Source organism: Apteryx mantelli, chromosome 18, assembly GCF_036417845.1.
Source record: "Apteryx mantelli isolate bAptMan1 chromosome 18, bAptMan1.hap1, whole genome shotgun sequence".
Classification (NCBI taxonomy): domain Eukaryota; kingdom Metazoa; phylum Chordata; class Aves; order Apterygiformes; family Apterygidae; genus Apteryx; species Apteryx mantelli.
The window spans coordinates 16,900,006-16,907,082 of NC_089995.1; positions in this window are offsets into that span (position 1 = coordinate 16,900,006).

The window sequence follows — 7,077 nt, forward strand, 5'->3', positions numbered from 1 at the left end:
ATGAAGTAAGTACCTGAAGTGCCGTAAGCTCTTGAGCATTTGGTTTTGTTTATTCTTATTTCTGTGCTTGTTTGGTAAGAGAAACTCTTGTCTTATTCATGCTGGAGTAAAGATGAGATTTTCAGCAATATTCCTTGAATTCCTTGTTTGATTGTTATACTCAATAGAAAGAGGAATTTTCAACTTTAGGTACATTGACCGGAGGTGCGAACCAAAGGGGTTCTGCACTTCCTGAAAGTCACATTCCTACATGGCCTCTTTCTGTGGCAGCCAAGATTCAAGTTCATTAATCTGTCAGCTACTATTACCAAGCATGGTATTGGGTCAACTAAAAAAACATGTAAAATATTCTCGACTCCTGGAACATTTAGCATGAAGAAACTCACCATGATCTTAGAGCGGCAGAGGCTGAACAAATTAATGCACCTGTTTGTCAGAGAAGGATGCAAAGCACTGTGGAGGGCCACCAAAAGAGTTTGTGACGCAGTCACACAGTTTACTACAATGTGGATTATTTTCACGTGAACTTACTTCTCCATTCAAGAATTGTTAAAAACTCTGTAACAGTTTACCAGTTATATCACATTGCCTCAGAGAGATACCTATATATCGATGTATTTAAATTAATGCAGTGGACTTGCCCTGTCACAAACCTCTCTCCAAAGGCAGCCTCAGTGTGCAGCTGGACCTACGAAAAGTCAAACAGCACTGTCTAGCCCCATTTGGCTCATGGAGCTGACCTCTGCTAACTGCCATCGAAATGTCAATGCTGTTAACTATTTCAGCAACAATCAAGTGAGCAACACTGCGACAATCGGAATCATTGCAGCAGGATTCCTGGCATGTAGTTTGCTATCACATTTTCTTCAGCCTTGCTAATTCTGACACTTTACCATGCACTAGCTGTGCTAACAGTGGAGCCTATGGTGTAAATCCAATCACTGAAATGAGGTATTTTGTCTTTCAAAGTAAGGGTGGCATTAAAATAAATAATAAAAAAAAAAGGTATGGGCAAGACTAATGGGAAGAGGAGCAGCCCACAGTGACAGATAGCTGAAGTGTCTTAAGCCAGCTTTACTACTAGAGAAAAGATAATACTGAATAAAATCCTTCTAATCTTATCAGTGCTCTTACAAGGTAAAAGAATTGCAGAGCTTTGCAAACCAATTGCTTTTTATTTATCTGCAAGTTCCTGCAGGAAGGAAAGCCCATCCTTGCAGAACCCCCTTCTCCCAGGTGGGCTGCAATCACTCGTTGTCTGACGGGCTTTTACAGTGCGGGCACCTGGGCGTCACACTGGACGCCTTCTCTGATGAAGGCTTTTCAAAAACGTGAAAAAGGATTTCCCTGCTTTGCATCTCAGAAAATAGTCTCTGATGTACATTGTGCCTTCCAGACCGCCTCCCTCCTCTGCAATTTTACTTCCCTTTTAAACACTCCACATTTCTCTTTGTTATCATTAATACTTTAATTGCCTACTTGTGCCTGACAGTGAGTGACCTAGTTGAAAAATGCATTCTACACAAAAAAATAGGGTCAGATCACCAGCTGGTGGAAATCAGCTTAGTGTTTGGGGCTGTGTCAATTCACTTCAGCTCAGATACACAGCAATGCAGTTACTGTCTAAAAGAAAATGCCAGCACTATTTCTTACTGTATCTCTCTTCAAATTGTATACATGCACATATAAACACACACACATGCTATTATCCAGTGGGAGAAATCCCAATGTTTATTCCAGAGTTTGGTTTCTTTGGAAAAAAAAAAAATTTGCTCATACGGTACCGAAGATAGATACAGAAGATTTTACTGAGGGTGAAAAATGCCTTATAGAATTAAGTCTAGGAAAGCTACAAAACTAACTGCATTGGAAATGATGAAATTAGATCACCAAAAATACGGGGTTCCTGTTTGCACAATATTTCTTCCCCGTACGCCTCCAGGCGCTGTGGACAGTACAGGCAGAGAGGTACTGTCTATAAATTCCACCTCTTTGTGATGTGCTGGCCCTTGTAACTAATTTTTCAAGCTGATCCAAGGTTTGCTATAGTTTCTATGCTAGAGATGCTTTCTGCCTCCAGACAAACTTTACCAGACTGACTAATGGCCCAGCTGGGTGCCTGGAAATAATTCAAATAGCTTCTTTATTGTTATTTGAGCAACATCTTGAGGCACTGTTTAATAGCCACGAGCCTCTCAGGAAAGCATGCACGGGCTTCCACGGCAGATGTTTTGGAGAAGCTGATGTCCATACGCATTGTGCAACAACTATTCCCCTTCCCCTCCGCCTGTCTTTCCATTTAAGATTATTTCCAACATAACCACAACCTCGCAGTTTAAACAAACGTGAATAAAAGTCACAAAACTACTTTCGTACGTGCCGCTATTCCACCCGCTCTGCTTAGGTACGGCTTCCCTGGCCCCCAGCTGCGTCCTTCAGTTCACACTGCAGAACCGATAGGGAGGGATCTTCTACACTCTGCTTGCAGAGCAATCTTTTCTGCAGGCTTTTGACTACTAATGACCTCGATGTCCAGAGTATTTCTGAATGAAAAACTGCATATGCCAGTGACTGAAAAGCACTACTGAATAAATGCCTTTTATCTTGCTACTCACCCTCTTCATTACCCCATGGACCAGTTACTTTCTCGAACACTAATCAGCTGGAGGAGGTGCTGAAGAGAAAATGGGCTGCACACTCTGAAGTCCAAACATAGGCCATATTCACAGAAGCGCAGGATAATTTTGCACATGTTTCTGAAGCTGTTTACACCTCAAAATCAACTCTCATTTCACTAGGAGTCTTTTGAAATTTAATGGGAAGAACATCCGTGTGATTTGTCATCTTCGCCAGGTTCAGCTCCCTGGTTATATTTATTATTTAACCCACAAAGATTAAAAAAAAAAATCCATACAAAAAGTCACAGTATCTGCCAGTCTTCCATGAATTCATTTCTTCTAGGCTTTGTCTTCAATTATCACATGTTTTGGAATAATTGAACTAGCAATATCCAGTGTTTTCCTACCCTCAGCAGCTTTAGGATGTTAAGGAAAAATCTGAAAAGATATCTGGCTCATAAAATCACTCTTCTTCCCCATCTAGCACTCTCCATTGGCAGATTACATTTCCCATCGGAGCTCATTACTGCTGCTCTCTGCTTAGCATCCGGAAATCTTTTGGAGTTGTCTTTACTCCCAGATGGTAAAAATTGTTTTTTGTTTCTTCTCCTGACTTACCGCCCTCCCCTCCTCCCTCCAACTAGAAATTTGAAATGGCATGTTTAGAAAGACGGAGTTTTGGGACAAAAAAAAAAAAAAAGTGCTTCTGACCCTGAAGATGACAAATTAATTGTCACATTATGTAACCAAGTGTGCAGCAAAGGAACAACGAAAGATACTCTTCTACACTAACAGGTTAAAACTAGGAACTCTTCCTTTGTCCCTTATCAGACCAAACAAGAAATTATTATTGTTTTAAAATCTTAGTTGTAATTTCCATTTTACAGATGTCAAACATATAAAGCTGGAGGACACAAAACGTTCTCCCTCACTTTTAAATTGCTGCACACCTATGCGACACACAAATATGCCTTCTTAAATGTTTCTTTTGTTCTAAGTTTCTCTTGGCCGATCTAGTAGCAATGAAAAAGCATAAATAGTTACAATAGCCTGGCTCCAAAGACTGCAGATGACGGAAAATAAGCCAGCTTAGATAGGCTGGTACTACATTCAAACCAAGGAATAATTAAATAAATAGAAGGCACCAAATTTGGTATGATTAAGTGTATGATTGTCCGACTGCTGCACACAGTTCAGTTTCAACAGACTACAGTTTAATATTTTGATTTAAAGAGAGCTCTGAATAAGCTACGCAACCATCCTGATGTGAACTGGAAACGGTAAAGTATTAAAAAAAACCCACAGCTTGCCAGTGGCTTATGACAGAAAAGCTGCTCAAGTATCTCTGAATCCAATGCAACCCTAGAAAGGAAGCTCCCACTGCTAACGTCTTCATTCATAACATCTCACCGACAGCGAGCAGCCCCCAGGCCGCAGCCGCTGTGCGTTGCCCCTTTCCGGCTGTTATCCCTATGCACTGCTCAATCTCTGAGCACCTATGGGAAAGTACAGAATATCTCGCTTAAGGACTAAACTGTGCAACCTTTAAGAAGAACAGTTAAAGACCTATGGAATAGCAGTGCTTTCTTATCCGTCCTAACCTGCAATTGCCTTCCAAGCTTTGTCCTGACTCAAAACTGAACAGGAGAAATGGGAAGGATCCCAGCTTCAGCATATTCCAGAGCACTAGAAAGATTTTGTAGGGCTAAACCATTGGAATAGAGGTCTAGAAAGCTTACCAAATAGTGACACACATTTCTAGTTTTCCATGCTAGACAGGGATAGATGCCGCTGACATATTTATGAAGTAAGATCATCACAGGCCAAAACAAAGTATCTCGCCCTTCCACAAAAGTATTTTCAAGAGGATAAAATAATCACTTTATTTAAAGCCTCTGCCGACAGTTGTCAAGATTACAAAAGCATTATTTTGTTACAGATTCCAAGGAGTTCTTCCCCTTTGCCCCAACTTAGAATAACTGAAGTGAAATAACTGCATTCTACCTATACTTTACAAATTACATGAAAGATTTCTACTAGAAAAGGATCACCCCATGCACCAGTGGGACAAGATTGCCGTAAGTCTCCACAAATCCCCAGACTTCCTTAAATTCACTCTTACTTCTAAATGTGCTGATTATCCAAAAGTCCAGCTGGAGTGAAAAGGAAGCTGCTCAGCCCAGTGGAGAGCTGCCTTACCATGGGCTGGTACGTCTAACTTGAGGCTTTCGGTTTATAGGTCTTGGCCCTACTACATGGCATGTATTTCCACAGCCAAGCGGCACTGGCTGCTTTCTTAACCTGCACACGGTCTTTAATTAGAAAGCGAATCTCTGGCACGGTGTAGACACTGGTCTGTTTTGCTTTTCATTAGCTTCCCCGCCCCAAATTCTTGACGGAAGTGGGCTAAATATTATTTCAACAAAGTGCCTTCTGTTGCAACAACATAGTACGCTCAGTGTCTCTGCCACCACTGTGTTTTCAGAAATCTAAGATGTTGCCACAGGGGAGCTAACAGCAGTACGAACACTTCCTATATTGGCGGTTTCAAAAAGAGTGTTTGTAGACCACTAACTCTTCCAGGTAGATGCAGACCTCTACAGATTAAGCTAGATACCAGCAGCAATAGACTTGCTTTAGTTACAATTTATAGATCCACGTGAAGTAGTTCACTGGGCTGCCAAGTATACAAATTAAAAATTACTGTGCTATAGTTTACAGCAACGCTGTAAAACTGAACATAAAACAGAGGGACTACACAAGATACAAATGACAAGAAAAAACTCCCTACCAATATATATACAGATTGACAGATCCCTTATAACATTTACTTTCTTCTTATTCTCTCTCATCCCACAGAATATTGAGGGAGGGGAGAAAAATCAAGACGGTTGCTTGCAATTTATTATTTCTACCCAATGCATTGCACTTAATATTTTAAAATTACTTGGAGAAAGATTCAGCAAAACAGGTATCTATATCCTTTTCACAGTGTCTTCCTTACTGAAACCACAGCAGAACACCCTATCCTACTGTTTTAGCAGCAGTTGGACAACATTTAGAAATGCAGTTCATGAAGACATCATGAACTGTCTGTTGTCATGGTAACATCTCAGGTAAAAATAATTTCTTGAACAACTTATAAACCACATCACTTCCATATGACAGATGGCATAAAATCTTCTCTTACACTCTCCAAAGTAAAAAAAAAAAAAAAAAAAAAAAAAAAAAAAAATCAATAAAAGGCAGTTTAGATGCTAGTTCTGTAAAATTCTTGTTGTTGAAGAAACCACCTCTCCAAGGTCTACCTCATACTGTTAATCACTCACTTCAGGAACTTGAGCACTAGAAAGATCAGAGACAGTACAGGAAGAATTAAGATGACATGGAAGAGAAGTCAGCACCCTTCTGTGTCGGATTTCCCAAGGTGCCCTGAAATTATGATCCTACATAAAACAGGGAAGTCAATCCAGTAGCGTACCAGGGAATGCAACCCATTCTCATCATTCCTAAAGCCCTGCCCTGCTTTTACACTTTCTAGTAAATGAGAAATGTTACAGACTTCTACCACAGAAGCAATACAAAAAGCAATGTGCAAGTCAATTTTAAAGTTTTTTCAGCAGAATTTTTCTGAAGACAGGAAAGCTGCGCAGTCAGTAACACGCATATATAAGCGAAGACAACCCTCTTCACCCTACCGTTAGGTCGAAGTGCCCATACACGTGAACTGGAAATATTAGTGTGAAAACGATGACAGCGGTGAAATAGTTCATTGGACTATAAACCACACAACTCATGAAATCCAGAATTTCTCTCTGCCAAGTCATGCCCTAATGAAGTCATTTCAACATTTTGACTCAACTCCCCTGCTTTTATAAATAGGCGGAATAAGAGCTGCTTCCCTTTCTCAAAAGAACTGAGGACAAGGCAGGCTACAGACGAGGTGGTTATTATAAAAAAATTTAAAAAAAAAAAATCAAAACCACTGCTACACTCTCACTATTATTGGACAGTATCACAAACCACAATTAAAAAAACTGCACTTCTCCAAAAATAGCATGTAGCATTCGTTCTCATAAAAGGAGCAGATGCTGATCACTATTGTCAGAAAAAGCCAAAGATTTTCCAAGTCAAGCACATTGTTCAACAAAAAGAATTCAAAATACTTTGGGAGATCAGGAAAAGGAATACCAGACCACCCCGCCTCTACCCCCCCCCACATTATTTGTGCTTTACTTTTACATTTATCTGCTGTTTTAACTAAGCTTCCCTCCCTTCTCTCAATGACTTTTGGTACAAAAGGTACAAAAGAAAAAGGCAGTAGGATTCCAAAGGTTATTTTTGTTTTGACAGAGTAAGGAGTTTGATAGTATCTTTGCCTACAATTTTTTAAAGTCCACATTAATTGAAATTTTCTGCCTTCCTTGGCCAAATGAAGTCATTCTTTCACAACACTCAT